Here is a 17,157-nt window from a genome sequence, read left to right on the forward strand (position 1 = left end):
CTTGGGCCGAAAGGCCGAAACGGAAATAGGAAAAAAGGGGGGGAGGCGTGCGAGGTGGGGGCGACTTCCTTCGATCGGTCGATGGGTGGAAGGGAACGAACGAACGAACGACGTATGGACTGAGCAATTAGGAGTAGAGATAACGCGAGAATGCTACTGCCCATTGGTGACATCCGACAAGGCGCATGGGCCCGCTTCTCAACTACTTCATCTGCTCCATAACTCTTGTCATGAACAAGAACTATGAAATGAAGGGAGTATATAATAAATGTTAAGCGAGGGAGGCCTTTTGAAGGCTGAGCTTCATGAAGGCCTTTATTTTTTGAAAATTTCAAATTCAAACTTTTATGGTTCAAATAATTTTAAAAAAATGTTGTATGTAAGGATGTAACCCACATGTGTGTAAAAATTCATGATTAAATACCTTGAGTTGCGACCTGTGCAAAAAAGACAAATTCATGGCCTGAGAACATGGTTGTAGCGTGTGTTAAACAGCCTCAGATTTGTTTTTTTGCACAACCCTCATTTCAACGTATTTTGTCCTGAAAATTTACACACATATGTGTTATGCCTTCATGTATATCTGTGGGTTTTTTTTCAGAATTTTTGAAACGTAAAAAATATGAATTTTGAATTTGGAGGCCTCATTGGAGGCCGAGCTCCAAAAGGGATTTCCAGCGTTAAGCATTGATCAGTGCCCAATCAGCCACTCATGCTTCAAATTGAAAACCAATGTGGATAATTTTTTATTAAGCAGATCTCTGAACAATCACACTGCATATGCACGTGGTACACGTCATCACCCACAAATAGGAAAGACGTAGGGCTGGAGCCTCCCACAAAACAAGAACTTGTGCGGGAAGTAGAAGGTCACCACGAACCCCAAGATGAACCCAGCCAACGCCCCTATGCTGGACGCGTCGTTGATCCTATGCAGGAGCTTCCGAATCCGGACAAACATCTCCCAAACCCAGACAAGCCGAACATGTATCTGCACCCTGAACCTCTTCCTGCACTTCTTGTCCAGCGGCGCCCCGCATAGCCCCGGATTGCCCATGAAGTTGGCAGCCGGGAAGCGTTGCAGAGAGTCCGGGACAGGACCCGACAACAGAGTTCTCGGCGACGTTGAAAGAAATGAGTCGTGAAAGGTTGATCGTCGGAATTCCGCCGGCGAACTGGTTGTGTTGAAGAGCAATGACATTGAGGTAGGTCATGTTCACGATGCTTGCGTGGATTCCACCTGAGAAGCCGTTATTCGAGATGTACAGAAAGCTCACATAGGGCATCTACTCCAAGATATGTTCCGAGAGCGGCCCTGAAAAGTTGTTGCCTGACAGGTCCAAGGCAGTGATGGAGGTGCAAAGCTCGAGGACTCAAGGGAATGGGCCTTCGAGTCCTAGGCTGCCGAGGTGCAAACTGAGAACCCTGTTCTCATCAGGGTGCCAACATTCCACTCTGGTGAACCAACATATGCCACTGTCATCGCGGATGTCAATAAAATTACATCAGAATTTTGTCCCTAGAATATCATTATCAACGATTGTTTGAGGTCCTTCAAGCATTGGTCATCAGAATCACTGATTCCATGGCCAAAGTACGCTGACGAGTTGCTTAGGAGCAATAGCCAGATGGCCAACTTTGTGTAGACGTGTTTGGTTGCTGCATTTGGGCCAACCAAGCCGAGTTGGGCCACGAAATGTGTGTTTGGTTGCATAAGGGGTGGACTGGCTCGCATGGGCACGAAGTTTAAAGCAGCCCAGAGCCTCGCTCGCTGAAAACCCTCGAATCGGCAGTTTCTAGCAAGTCGGGCTCAGTGCGGCGCAAGCTCACACGCGCGGAAGCAACCCGAAAATGAGGGGGTGGCGGGAGATGGAAATCGAGCGCGGCGGCACAACGTCAAATCTAGCCTCACCCCCAATTACTCGGTCACCACTACCTCTAGGACAACCACTTCCTCTAGGCTCACCAGCGGTGGCGGCGGCAACTCAGATCTGCGCAAGCGGCGACGATGGCCGCGGACGCGGCAGCAACACTATCCGGCTGCAAGTCCAGTGCCCCCTTCCTGTTGGACACTGTCAGGTCGTCCTTGCCTTAGCCATGCCACCCCTTCGTCATCCTCGTCTCCGGTGCCAGTAAGAAACACCCCCTCTCCCGTATGTTGTTCTGATGGTAGGATCGATTTCCCCATGCTTAACGGACCCTCGATATCGACTAGGTTATGGACGCACAGATGAGGCTGGTAGTTCAGGCGGCAGCACTGATTGCTGTGATTCAGGCATGGGTCATGTTAATGCACAGGAGAGCTGTTCGTCATGGTGAGAGACCCGTCATTTGTTATGCTCCAATGTTTATGTGGGAGCAGGAGAGGATCGCCAATCTGAAATACATCTACAACTGCAACGACACAGAGGCCCTGTGGATGTTTCAAATGAAAAGAGCACCATTTGACAATCCTGTATTCAATTCCCTTTGTCAATCGGTATGTTACTTTGCCCGAGATTCGATCGTCGGTATCCCAATACCTTGTTCAATCTCGTTACCGGCAAGTCACTTTACTCGTTCCGTAACACATCATCCCGTGACCAACTGCGTAGTCACATTGAGCTCATTATGATGATGCATTACCGAGTGGGCCCAGAGACACCTCTCTGTCATACGGAGTGACAAATCCCAGTCTCGATTCATGCCAACCCAACAGACACTTTCGGAGATACCTGTAGTGTACCTTTATAGCCACCCAGTTACGTTGTGACGTTTGGTGCACCCAAAGCACTCCTACGGTATCCGGGAGTTGCACAATCTCATGGTCTAAGGAAATGATACTTGACACTTAGAAAAGCTCTAGCAGACGAACTACACGATCTTGTGCTATGCTTAGGATTGGGTCTTGTCCATCACATCATTCTCCTAATGATGTGATCCCGTTATCAATGACATCCAATGTCCATGGTCAGGAAACCATAACCATCTATTGATCAACGAGCTAGTCAACTAGAGGCTTACTAGGGACATGTTGTGGTCTATATATTCACACATGTATTACGATTTCCGGATAACACAATTATAGCATGAACAATAGACAATTATCATGAACAAGGAAATATAATAATAACCATTTTATTATTGCCTCTAGGGCATATTTCCAACAATATATAGGCGGAAGAAATACATCAAGGGAGCCACGAGGGGCCCATGAGGGTGGAGGGCGTGCCCAGGGGGTGGGCGCGCCCCCTGCATCGTGCTCTACTCGTTGATCCCCTGACGTGCACTCGAAGTCTCCTGTATTGCTTTCTTTCCAAAAATAACTTTTCTGAAGGTTTCATTCCGTTTGGACTCTGTTTGATATTCCTTTTCTGCGAAACACTGAAACAAGGGAAAAACAGAAACTGGCACTAGGCTCTGGGTTAATAGGTTAGTCCCAAAAATCATATAAAATAGCATACAAATGCATACAAAACATCCAAGGTTGATAATATAATAGCATGGAACAATAAAAAATTATAGATACGTTGGAGACGTATCACGTATCTATAATTTTTGATTGTTCCATGCTATTATATTATCTGTTTTGGATGTTTATGGGCTTTATTATGCACTTCTATATTATTTTTGGGACTAACTTATTAACCCAGAGCCCAGTGCCAGTTTCTGTTTTTCCCCTTGTTTCAGTGTTTCGCAGAAAAAGAATATCAAACGGAGTCCAAACGGAATCAAACCTTCGGGAGCATGATTTTTGGAACGAACGTGATCCAGGAGACTTGGAGTTGAAGTCAAGGAAGCTTCGAGGTGGCCACGAAGCAGGGAGGCGCGCCCCCACCCTCGTGGGCCCCTCATGGCTCCCCTGACCGACTTCTTTCGCCTATATATGTCCATATACCCTAAAAACATCGAGGAGCGGAATAGATCGGGAGTTCCGCCGCCAGAAGCTTCCGTAGCCACCGAAAACCAATCTAGGCCTGTTCCGGCACCCTGCCGGAGGGGGAAATCCCTCTCCGATGGCCATCTTAATCATCCAGGCGCTCTCCATGACGAGGAGGGAGTGGTTCTCCCTCGGGGCTGAGGGTATGTACCAGTAGCTATGTGTTTGATCTCTCTCTCTCTCTCGTGTTCTTGAGGTGGCACGATCTTGATGTATCGCGAGCTTTGCTATTATAGTTGGATCTGATGATGTTTCTCCCCCTCTACTCTCTTGTGATGAATTGAGTTTTCCCTTTGAAGTTATCTTATCGAATTGAGTCTTTAAGTATTTGAGAACACTTGATGTATGTCTTGCATGTGCTTATCTGTGGTGACAATGGGATATCACGTGATCTACTTGATGTATGTTTTGGTGATCAACTTGCGAGTTCCGTGACCTCGTGAACTTATGCATAGGGGTTGGCACACGTTTTCGTCTTGACTCTTCGGTAGAATCTTTGGGGCACTCTTTGAAGTTCTTTGTGTTGGTTGAATAGATGAATCTGAGATTGTGTGATGCATATAATATAATCCTACCCACGGATACTTGAGGTGACATTGGAGTATCTAGGTGACATTAGGGTTTTGGTTGATTTGTGTCTTAAGGTGTTATTCTAGTACGAACTCTATGATAGATTGAACGGAAAGAATAGCTTCATGTTATTTTACTACGGACTCTTGAATAGATTGATCAGAAAGGATAACTTTGAGGTGGTTTCATACCCTACAATAATCTCTTCGTTTGTTCTTTGCTATTAGTGACTTTGAAGTGACTCTTTGTTGCATGTTGAGGGATAGTTATATGATCCAATTATGTTATTATTGTTGAGAGAACTTGCACTAGTGAAAGTATGAACCTAGGCCTTGTTTCCTAGCATTGCAATACCATTTACGCTCACTTTTACCACTTGTTACCTTGCTGCTTTTATATTTTTAGATTACAAAAACCCATATCTATCATCCATATTGCACTTGTATCACCATCTCTTTGATGAACTAGTGCACCTATACAATTTACCATTATATTGGGTGTGTTGGGGACACAAGAGACTCTTTGTTATTTGGTTGCAGGGTTGTTTGAGAGAGACCATCTTCATCCTACGCCTCCCACGGATTGATAAACCTTAGTTCAGCCACTTGAGGGAAATTTGCTACTGTCCTACAAACCTCTGCACTTGGAGGCCCAACAACGTCTACAAGAAGAAGGTTGTGTTGTAGACATTAGCCAGAACCAGAGGTTCAGGGTTATACACAACACGTTCCGGAGATCAATGGAGAGCATCTCAAGGTACTTCAAGCAAGTGCTCTATGCTATTAGGGAGCTCAAAAGAGAGATGATCAAGTCACCAATCGGCCGGACTCCTACTAAGATTCACACTAGCCCAAGAGTGGCATCCATACTTCAAGGTGAGCACTGATAGTATGTGCTTCATGGCTTGATATGCTTGTATTGTTCAAAGTGAGCACTAACACAATCTTCATTTGCCATTCCAGGATTGCATTGGGGTAATAGATGGTACTCATGTCACTGCGAGAGTGCCTCAGTCACAATCTGCAGCATACAGGGGGAGGAAGCACTACACAAGCCAGAATGTGCTCGCTGCTGTTGACTTTGATATGAAGTTCATGTTGGAAATATGCCCTAGAGGAAATAGTATTTGTATAATTATATTTCCATATTCATAATTATAGAGTTTACTTTTCGTGCTATAACTGCTATGATCCTGGAATATGTGATTCAGTAGAAAACTCATATGTACGTGTGGAATGATAAACGGTTAAATAAAAGGTTCCTAGTCTCGCCTCTAGGACTAGGTCAAGTATTGTTGGTGTCATTAAGTGGTAGTCCTAGAACAACATTATTCACATGTACATCAGCAATGGAGATGGATCTAAATGGTGGGGGCTTGGCAGTTTTTTGGGATGAGAATTATTTTCTTGAACTAAATAAGTTTGGTGATCATTTTATTGACATGTACATCAGCAATGGAGATGGATCTAAATGGAGATGTACCTTCGTTTACGGGGAACCAAAGGCGAGCCAATGGTACGTTATGTGGGATCTTTTGAGGCGAATAAAACCTCTTGGCACGGGTCCTTGGTTTATGGTGGGTGACTTTAACAAGGCTATGTGGCAAAATGAGCACGTTTCTCGTCATAAGAGGTCAAATAGACTCATGTAAAATTTCTATGAAGTCCTTTTGGAATGTAATTAATTTGATTTGGGTTTCCAAGGCGTCCCATGGACTTATAATAATAAGCAAGAAGGCGACGGAAATGTCAAGGTGCGTCTTGATCGCGCGGTGGCTTGCCCTCAATGGTCTTTGTTATTCCCTCGTTGTAAGGTATCCCACATTCTGAGCTCAAGATCAGACCATTGTACTCTTATTATTCATCTGCTGGGAGATCCCAAAGTTGGTAAAATTACAAAGCACTTGAGGTATGAATCATACTGGGAGAGGGAAGGGATGGTGTTGGATGATCAAGTTAAGTCCTGCTGGACTAAAGGGATTCATGTGGAAGATTTGAGGGATGTTGCGAATAATCTAGATAGAGTTATGAAATCTCTACATGGGTGGAGTCGAGTTCATATTGGTTATCTTCCTAAAAAACTTGAGTCTGCTCATAAAAGGTTAAATGTACTTTTCTCGTCTGATAGTCAGTGTGCTATTTTGGAGAGGAAGAAGATTCTCAATGAGATGGATGAATTACTGTTAAAGGAAGAGATTATGTGGAAGCAAAGATCGTGCCTTGATAAAATGAGATGGGGAGATCAGAATACAAATTTCTTTCATCGGGAGGCTTCTTGGAGAGCAAAAAAGAATAATATTTCTTCTATCAGGAAGGACGATGGTTCTCTTACAGAAAATGTAGAAGAAATTCAAGGTATTGCTAATTCCTTCTTTAAGCAATTGTATACTTGTGATGCCATGGTTGACCCGACTATTATTATACCGCTTCTGAGACCTCTTGTTAGTGATGATATGAATGATGAGTTATGCAAACCTTTCACTGAGAAAGAAATTAGTGACGCCCTTTTCCAAATTGGGCCTTTAAAAGCTCCGGGTCCGGATGGCTTTCCGGCTAGATTCTTCCAACGTAATTGGGGATTGATTAAGAATGATATTGTCCGAGTAGTGCAACAATTTTTTACTTCTGGAAGGATGCCAGATGGGGTCAATGACACGTCTATTGTTCTTATTCCTAAAGTGAAGAATCCACAGTCAATGAAAGATTTTTCGGCCAATCAATCTATGCAATGTTATTTACAAGATTATTTCCAAATTTCTTGTTAACAGACTTAGACCCCTATTGGATGGTATGATCTCCCCTGCTCAAAGTGCGTTCATTCCAGGCAGGTTAATTTCTGATAATGCTCTTATAGCTTTCGAATGCATGCATTCTTTGAGTACGTTAAAAGATCAAAGGGGGGAGTTTTGCGCTTACAAGCTCGATCTTGCTAAGGCATATGATCGGGTGGATTGGCAATTTTTTGAGGAGTATGCTTGGCGCATTGGGCTTTGCACCTATGTGGATTAATTGGATTATGACATGTGTTACGACTGTGAAGTTTGCTGTGCGTTTGAATGGGAAGCTGTTGGAGACGTTCTCCCCCTCTTGTGGACTAAGGCAAGGTGATTCGTTATCCCCATACTTATTCTTGTTTGTGGCAGAAGCACTTTCGTTGTTGCTCCAGAATGCTTGCGTGAATGGTACCCTCAAGGATTTCAGGCTGAACAAAAATGCTCCAGGTATCTCTCATTTATTATTTGCCGATGATACTCTATCATTCTTTAAAGGATCCATTGATCAAGCTATGACCATCAAGAATATTTTGAATATGTACGAGAGGGGAACTGGTCAGTTACTCAGTCCAGATAAATGTTCGATTATGTTTGGGAAGTCGTGCAGTATGGAAAACCAAGTGTCTACAATGGTCATCTTAAAGATTACTGTGGAGGGTTTTGAGGATAATATATCGGCCTTTCTGTTCCTCAAGGAAGAATGAAAGCTGATAGATTCCAGTCTACTAAGGAAAAGGCAGTGAAACGTCTCTCTGACTAGATTTATAAATATGCTTCAAGCGGGGTGAAAGAAGACCTTATTAAGTCAGTAATTCAGGCTCTCCCGGTGTACGCCATGGGTATTTTTAAATTCCTTGCTTCTCTTTGTGAGGATTTATCGCAGATTATAAGAAATTTTTTGTGGGGCGATGAGGAGGACAGGAGGAAAACCCATTGGTTGGCTTGGGATAAATTAACGCGACCAAAGGGTGAGGGTGGAATGGGCTTCCGTGACCTGAGGTTATTTAGTCAAGCTCTTCTGGCAAAAAAAAGCTTGGCGTTTACTGGTTAACCTGGACTCGTTATGTGCTAAGGTAATGAAGGCAAAATATTATCCTCAGGGGCATCTTCTTGACACAGTTTTTCCTCAGTCAACCTCAGTGACTTGGCAAGGTATTATGCATGGTCTGGAACTCCTTAAAAATGGTGTCATTTGGAGGGTGGTTGATGGAGGGAATTGAAGGAAATATGCCCTAGAGGCAATAATAAAGTTATTATTTATTTCCTTATATCATGATAAATGTTTATTATTCATGCTAGAATTGTATTAACCGGAAACATAATACATGTGTGAATACATAGACAAACAAAGTGTCACTAGTATGCCTCTACTTGACTAGCTCGTTAATCAAAGATGGTTATGTTTCCTAACCATAGACAAAGAGTTGTTATTCGATTAACGGGATCACATCATTAGTTGAATGATCTGATTGACATGACCCATTCCATTAGCTTAGCACCCGATCGTTTAGTATGTTGCTATTGCTTTCTTCATGACTTATACATGTTCCTATGACTATGAGATTATGCAACTCCCGTTTACCGGAAGAACACTTTGTGTGCTACCAAACATCACAACGTAACTGGGTTATGCTTTAGAGACGGCCACATTCACATTAAATAGGGCACCATCGAAATCCGTTGAGACGACACCTTATGAACTGTGGTTTGGCAAGAAACCAAAGTTGTCGTTTCTTAAAGTTTGGGGCTGCGATGCTTATGTGAAAAAGCTTCAACCTGATAAGCTCGAACCCAAATCGGAGAAATGTGTCTTCATAGGATACCCAAAGGAAACTGTTGGGTACACCTTCTATCACAGATCTGAAGGCAAGATATTCGTTGCTAAAAATGGATCCTTTCTAGAGAAGGAGTTTCTCTCGAAAGAAGTGAGTGGGAGGAAAGTAGAACTTGATGAGGTAACTGTACCTGCTCCCTTATTGGAAAGTAGTTCATCACAGAAACCGGTTTCTGCGACACCTACACCAATTAGTGAGGAATTTAATGATGATGGTCATGAAATTTCAGATCAAGTTACTACTGAGCCTCGTAGATCAACCAGAGTAAGATCCGCACCAGAGTGGTACGGTAATCCTGTTCTAGAAGTCATGCTACTAGATCATGATGAACCTACGAACTATGAAGAAGCGATGGTGAGCCCAGATTCCGCAAAATGGCTTGAAGCCATGAAATCTGAGATGGGATCCATGTATGAGAACAAAGTATGGACTTTGGTTGACTTGCCCGTTGATCGGCAAGCAATTGAGAACAAATGGATCTTTAAGAAGAAGACTGACGCTGACGGTAATGTTACTGTCTACAAAGCTCGACTTGTCGCAAAAGGTTTTCGACAAGTTCAAGGGATTGACTACGATGAGACCTTCTCACCCGTAGCGATGCTTAAGTCTGTCCGAATCATGTTAGCAATTGCCACATTTAATGATTATGAAATTTGGCAGATGGATGTAAAAACTGCATTCCTGAATGGATTTCTGGAAGAAGAGTTGTATATGATGCAACCAGAAGGTTTTATCGATCCAAAGGGAGCTAACAAAGTGTGCAAGCTCCAGCGATCCATTTATGGACTGGTGCAAGCCTCTCGGAGTTGGAATAAACGCTTTGATAGTGTGATCAACAAGACCACTAGTTTCAAGAAAAGGGGCAAAGGGAAGAAGGGGAACTTCAAGAAGAACAGCAAGCAAGTTGCTGCTCAAGAGAAGAAACCCAAGTCTGTACCTAAGCCTGAAACTGAGTGCTTCTACTGCAAGCAGACTGGTCACTGGAAGCGGAACTGCCCCAAGTATTTGGCGGATAAGAAGGATGGCAAGGTGAACAAAGGTATATGTGATATACATGTTATTGATGTGTACCTTACTAATGCTCGCAGTAGCACCTGGGTATTTAATACTGGTTCTGTTGCTAATATTTGCAACTCGAAACAGGGACTACGGATTAAGCGAAGATTGGCTAAGGACGAGGTAACGATGCGCGTGGGAAACGGTTCCAAAGTCGATGTGATCGCGGTCGGCACGCTACCTCTACATCTACCTTCGGGATTAGTATTAGACCTAAATAATTGTTATTTGGTGCCAGCGTTGAGCATGAACATTATATCTGGATCTTGTTTAATGTGAGACAGTTATTCATTTAAATCAGAGAATAATGGTTGTTCTATTTATATGAGTAATATCTTTTATGGTCATGCACCCTTGAAGAGTGGTCTATTCTTATTGAATCTCGATAGTAGTGATACACATATTCATAATGTTGAAGCCAAAAGATGCATAGTTGATAATGATGGTGCAACTTATTTGAGGCATTGCCGTTTAGGTCATATCGGTGTAAAGCGCATGAAGAAACTCCATACTGATGGACTTTTGGAGCCACTTGATTATGAATCACTTGGTACTTGCGAACCGTGCCGCATGGGCAAGATGACTAAAACACCGTTCTCCGGTACTATGGAGAGAGGAACAGATTTGTTGGAAATCATACATACAGATGTATGTGGTCCGATGAATATTGAGGCTCGTGGCGGATATTGTTATTTTCTCACCTTCACAGATGATTTAAGCAGATATGGGTATATCTACTTAATGAAACATAAGTCTGAAACATTTGAAAAGTTCAAAGAATTTCAGAGTGAACTTGAAAATCATCGTAACAAGAAAATAAAGTTTCTATGATCTGATCGTGGAGGAGAATATTTGAGTTACGAGTTTGGTGTACATTTGAAGCAATGCGGAATAGTTTCGCAACTCACGCCACCCGGAACACCACAGCGTAATGGTGTGTCCGAACGTCGTAATCGTACTTTACTAAATATGGTGCGATCTATGATGTCTCTTACTGATTTACCGCTATCGTTTTGGGGTTATGCTTTAGAGACGGCCGCATTCACGTTAAATAGGGCACCATCGAAATCCGCTGAGACGACGCCTTATAAACTATGGTTTGGCAAGAAACCAAAGTTGTCGTTTCTGAAAGTTTGGGGCTGCGATGCTTATGTGAAAAAGCTTCAACCTGATAAGCTCGAACCCAAATCGGAGAAATGTGTCTTCATAGGATATCCAAAGGAAACTATTGGATACACCTTCTATCACAGATCCGAAGGCAAGACTTTTGTTGCTAAATTCGGAAACTTTCTGGATAAGGAGTTCCTCTCGAAAGATGTGAGTGGGAGGAAAGTAGAACTTGATGAGGTAACTGTACCTGCTCCCTTATTGGAAAGTAGTACATTACAGAAATCTGTTTCTGCGACACCTACACCAATTAGTGAGGAAGCTAATGATAATGATCATGAAACTTCAGGACAAGATACTACTGAAACTCGTAGATCAACCAGAGTGAGAACCGCGCCAGAGTGGTACGGTAATCCTGTTCTGGAAATCATGCTGCTAGATCATGATGAACCTACAAACTATGAAGAAGCGATGGTGAGCCCAGATTCCGCAAAATGGCTTGAAGCCATGAAATCTGAGATGGGATCCATGTATGAGAACAAAGTATGGACTTTGGTTGACTTGCCCGATGATCGTCAAGCAATTGAGAATAAATGGATCTTCAAGAAGAAGACTGACGCTGACGGTAATATTACTGTCTACAAAGCTCGACTTGTCGCAAAAGGTTTTCGACAAAGTTCAAGGGTTTGACTACGATGAGACCTTCTCACCCGTAGCGATGCTTAAGTTTGTCCGAATCATGTTAGCAATTGCCGCATTTTATGATTATGAAATTTGGCAGATGGATGTCAAAACTGCATTCCTGAATGGATTTCTGGAAGAAGAGTTGTATATGATGCAACCGGAGGGTTTTGTCGATCCAAAGGGAGCTAACAAAGTGTGCAAGCTCCAGCGATCCATTTATGGACTGGTGCAAGCCTCTCGGAGTTGGAATAAATGCTTTGATAGTGTGATCAAAGCATTTGGTTTTATACAGACTTTTGGAGAAGCCTGTATTTACAAGAAAGTGAGTGGGAGCTCTATAGCATTTCTGATATTATATGTGGATGACATATTACTGATTGGAAATGATATAGAATTTCTGGATAGCATAAAGGGATACTTGAATAAGAGTTTTTCAATGAAAGACCTCGGTGAAGCTGCTTACATATTAGTCATAAAGATCTATAGAGATAGATCAAGACACTTAATTGGACTTTCACAAAGCACATACCTTGAAATTTTTTTGAAAAAAAGTTCAAAATGGATCAAGCAAAGAAAGGGTTCTTGCCTGTGTTACAAGGTGTGAAATTGAGTCAGACTCAATGCCCGACCACTGCAGAAGATAGAGAGAAAATGAAAGATGTTCCCTATGCTTCAGCCATAGGCTCTATCATGTATGCAATGCTGTGTACCAGACCTGATGTGTGCCTTGCTATAAGTCTAGCAGGGAGGTACCAAAGTAATCCAGGAGTGGATCACTGGACAGCGGTCAAGAACATTCTGAAATACCTGAAAAGGACTAAGGATATGTTTCTCGTATATGGAGGTGACAAAGAGCTCATCGTAAACGGTTACGTTGATGCAAGCTTTGACACTGATCCGGACGATTCTAAATCGCAAACCGGATACGTGTTTACATTAAACGGTGGAGCTGTCAGTTGGTGCAGTTCTAAACAAAGCGTCGTGGCGGGATCTACATGTGAAGCGGAGTACATTGCTGCTTCGGAAGCAGCAAACGAAGGAGTCTGGATGAAGGAGTTCATATCCGATCTAGGTGTCATACCTAGTGCATCGGGTCCAATGAAAATCTTTTGTGACAATACTGGTGCAATTGCCTTGGCAAATGAATCCAGATTTCACAAGAGAACCAAACACATCAAGAGACGCTTCAATTCCATCCGGGATCTAGTCCAGGTGGGAGACATAGAGATTTGCAAGATACATCCGGATCTGAATGTAGCAGACCCGTTGACTAAGCCTCTTCCACGAGCAAAACATGATTAGCACTAAGGCTCCATGGGTGTTAATCATTACTGTGTAATCTAGATTATTGACTCTAGTGCAAGTGGGAGACTGAAGGAAATATGCCCTAGAGGCAATAATAAAGTTATTATTTATTTCCTTAGATCATGATAAAGGTTTATCATTCATGCTAGAATTGTATTAACCGGAAACATAATACATGTGTGAATACATAGACAAACAGAGTGTCACTAGTATGCCTCTACTTGACTAGCTCGTTAATCAAAGATGGTTATGTTTCCTAACCATGAACAAATAGTTGTTATTTGATTAACGGGATCACATCATTAGTTGAATGATCTGATTGACATGACCCATTCCATTAGCTTAGCACCCGATCGTTTAGTATGTTGCTATTGCTTTCTTCATGACTTATACATGTTCCTATGACTATGAGATTACGCAACTCCCGTTTACCGGAGGAACACTTTTTGTGCTACCAAACGTCACAACGTAACTGGGTGGTCATAAAGGTGCTCTATAGGTGTCTCCAAAGGTACTTGTTGGGTTGGCGTATTTCGAGATTAGGATTTGTCACTCCGAATGTCGGAGAGGTATCTCTGGGCCCTCTCGGTAATGCACATCACATAAGCCTTGCAAGCATTGCAACTAATGTGTTAGTTGTGAGATGATGTATTACGGAATGAGTAAAGAGACTTTCCGGTAACGAGATTGAACTAGGTATTGGATACCGACGATCGAATCTCGGGCAAGTAACATACCGATGACAAAGGGAACAACGTATGTTGTTATGCGGTCTGACCGATAAAGATCTTCGTAGAATATGTAGGAGCCAATATGGGCATCCAGGTCCCGCTATTGGTTATTGACCGGAGACGTGTCTCGGTCATGTCTACATTGTTCTCGAACCCGTAGGGTCCGCACGCTTAAGGTTTCGATGACAGTTATATTATGAGTTTATACGTTTTGATGTACCGAAGGTTGTTCGGAGTCCCGAATGTGATCATGGACATGACGAGGAGTCTCAAAATGGTCGAGACATAAAGATTGATATATTGGAAGCCTATGTTTGGATATCAGAAGTGTTCCGGGTGAAATCGGGATTTTACCGGAGTACCGGGAGGTTACCGGAACCCCCCGGGAGCTAAATGGGCCTTAGTGGAAGAAGAGGAGAGGCGGCCAGGGCTAGGGCCGCGTGCCCCTCCCCCCTAGTCCGAATAGGACAAGGAGAGAGGGGGCCGGCGCCCCCCTCCTTCTCTCTCTCTCTTTTTCCACCTCATGAATCCTATTCCAACTAGGATCGGGGGAGAAGTCCTACTCCCGGAGGGAGTAGGACTCCTCCTGGCGCGCCCTATGGTGGCCGGCCGGCCTCCCCCTCTTGAACCTTTATATACGGAGGCAGGGGCACCCCAGAACACAAGTTGATCCACGTGATCATATTCTTAGCCGTGTGCGGCGCCCCCTGCCACCATAGTCCTCGATAATATTGTAGCGGTGCTTAGGCGAAGCCCTGCGACAGTAGTACATCAAGATCGTCACCACGCCGTCGTGCTGACGGAACTCTTCCCCGACACTTTGCTGGATCGGAGTCCGGGGATCGTCATCGAGCTGAACGTGTGCTAAAACTCGGAGGTGTCGTAGTTTCGGTGCTTGATCGGTCGGGCCGTGGAGACGTACAACTACATCAACCAAATGCTTCCGTTGTCGATCTACAAGGGTACGTAGATCACACTCTCCCCTCTCGTTGCTATACATCACCATGATCTTGCGTGTGCGTAGGAATTTTTTTGAAATTACTACGTTACCCAACAGTGCCGTCTCTGGTTGCGTCACCTGGATCCCAAGATCCAAGGGGGCGTACCCGGACGGTGCCGTGAAGGAGTGGTTGGAGGAATGGCGTGGTCGGTGGTGCTGGATTGAAGATGAAGACCCGCCGGAATTCTACAAGGTCCGCCAAGTGCCGCCGGTCCGCGGCAGTGATTGGAGGATGTCGACGTCGCCGACGGGAGGCTCACTGTCGCCACCACCAGGATTCTCCGGCTCACCCGGGCTGGACTCACCCTTGAGATGATCGGGGAGGACTTCATTCGTCGCCGGATCAACCGTTGCACAACAAGGGGAGGCCAGCCTGGCTTTTTACGAATCTGGCTGACATTATGCGACTCCGCCCCGGCCTCGACCACAATTTCACGGTGTTGGCGCATGCCCACTTCTGCCAGCGGCTTTTCCAGCTTGATGTGGGTCGCGATGGCGAGGTCGAACGGACCGGCAAGGCCGCGAGGGCTGCCGCAAAGGTTGGCAAGGCCCTCAAGGGGCCGTTTTTCAAGCTGCCAGCGGGGGTAGTCCCGTTGTGCAACAATTCACGTCGGTCCGAGATCATCGCCATGATGCCGGACTGTAATGCGCACGGCCCTGTCCCGAGCTGGAAGGAGCCAAAGGACGCGAATGTGCAGCAATTCTTTGACACCCTGATTGAGGTGTATGTCAATGCTGACGCCGAGCGGTGGCTTGTCATGGACACCACCCAGGCAGAGCTGGACTACATCGCCACTAGGGCGAGGGAGGCACAGCTTGCCATGGAGGCCGGCAGCACCGGGGGTGTGGAGGACAAGGCCGCAACGGCTGCGGAGGAAGAGGAGCTCACCCGGTGGGCAGCGGCCTCCGGGGAGGCCAGCAGCGCCGACACTGGAGCTCCGCTCGTCGAAAACGCGGCCGACGAGTCATCGTCAGAGGAGGACGTGGCGGTGGGCTCGACGCCAACCTGGGGAAGAGGGCGAATCCTGCGACGGGCTAGCTCCGGCGAGCCGGTCCGGCCCGGCAGGGCTACGCGGCCTCAATTGACCCTGGAGGGGTCTGGGCATCACACGAGGGCCACGTCAGCCAAGAGGCTGACGAAGGCCGCTGAGAAGATGAAGACAACAACCCCTTCCTCATCTGGGCGCGCACAAACCCCGCCGTCTTCGCCTCCCCCGGCAGATGTCGACTCGGATGTTGACGCGGAGGTCACTTTTGATCTCGGGCCTCTCAGCCCGAAGAGGAAAAGGAAAGTGGTGGAGGAAGAGGAGATAGATGACGAGTAAGTACTCCGTTCCTTACTGCCATTTCCATTCCTCTGAATTAAGTCACTCATCTTGATCTGTTTTTGCTTTTGCAGGGATGCAGAGACGTTGGCCCAAAGGGTGAATAGGGCCAAAGCCTTGGCGGGCGGCCAGCCCCCAGCCAGTGCTTCAGAGTCGCCACTGGTGGTGCTGAGCAACCCGGACAGCAGCCCCCAGCATAGCCCCCAGCGTAAGTTCGTCACCCTCCTCTTATCGACACGTGGTAGGCGTTCAATGCTATGGTGTTGACCTTGTCGGATTTGCAGGAGGGGAGCGACAGCAGGAGGAGCCGCAGAGGGCTACCCCCAACACACCACCCCCATCGACTACGCCACCGCGAGGGGCGTCCCCGGCAAGGGCATCAAGCACAGAGCCCACACCCATGGAGGAAGAGGGGAACTTTGGCGCTGGTGACTCTGCCACGGCGCCGAATGCTGGCGGGGAGGGGACTTCTGCTTCATAGCCTGGTACTGGTGAGTCGCCTGTCCTCCGTCTCTGTTTTTCCCTTATTTTTTTTCTTGGCTTCAATGCTCCCATTACTACCCAGGCCCTCCTTCAATAGGTATGGAGGACGTGGATACTGTTGTTGGGAACATTGCTGAGGAGGCAGCCAGGGATGCTGACGAGGTCGCCGCTGATGAGGCCGCCAAGGATGCTGCCGAGGACACCGCTGCGGGGCTGCCAAGGCGACCGACGAGGCTTCTGCCGAGGGCGCCAATGGTGGGCCTGCCAGGGAAGCCGGCAAGGCCACTGCCGAGGAAGAGGTGGTTGATGATCAGCCTCCGTCCTCCTCAACCTCGGGCCCCGGTAGATATCTGAAGGTGGGCGACGATC

The 17,157-nt window shown here is 45.7% G+C and overlaps 1 pseudogene; it reads right to left on the reverse strand.

Annotated features, from left to right (window-relative positions):
* Positions 1-799: 799 nt before the first annotated feature.
* Positions 800-17,157, reverse strand: part of LOC125547067 — a 35,767-nt pseudogene continuing 19,409 nt past the window's right edge.

The sequence above is a fragment of the Triticum urartu genome, chromosome 3 (assembly GCF_003073215.2).
Source record: "Triticum urartu cultivar G1812 chromosome 3, Tu2.1, whole genome shotgun sequence".
NCBI lineage: Eukaryota > Viridiplantae > Streptophyta > Magnoliopsida > Poales > Poaceae > Triticum > Triticum urartu.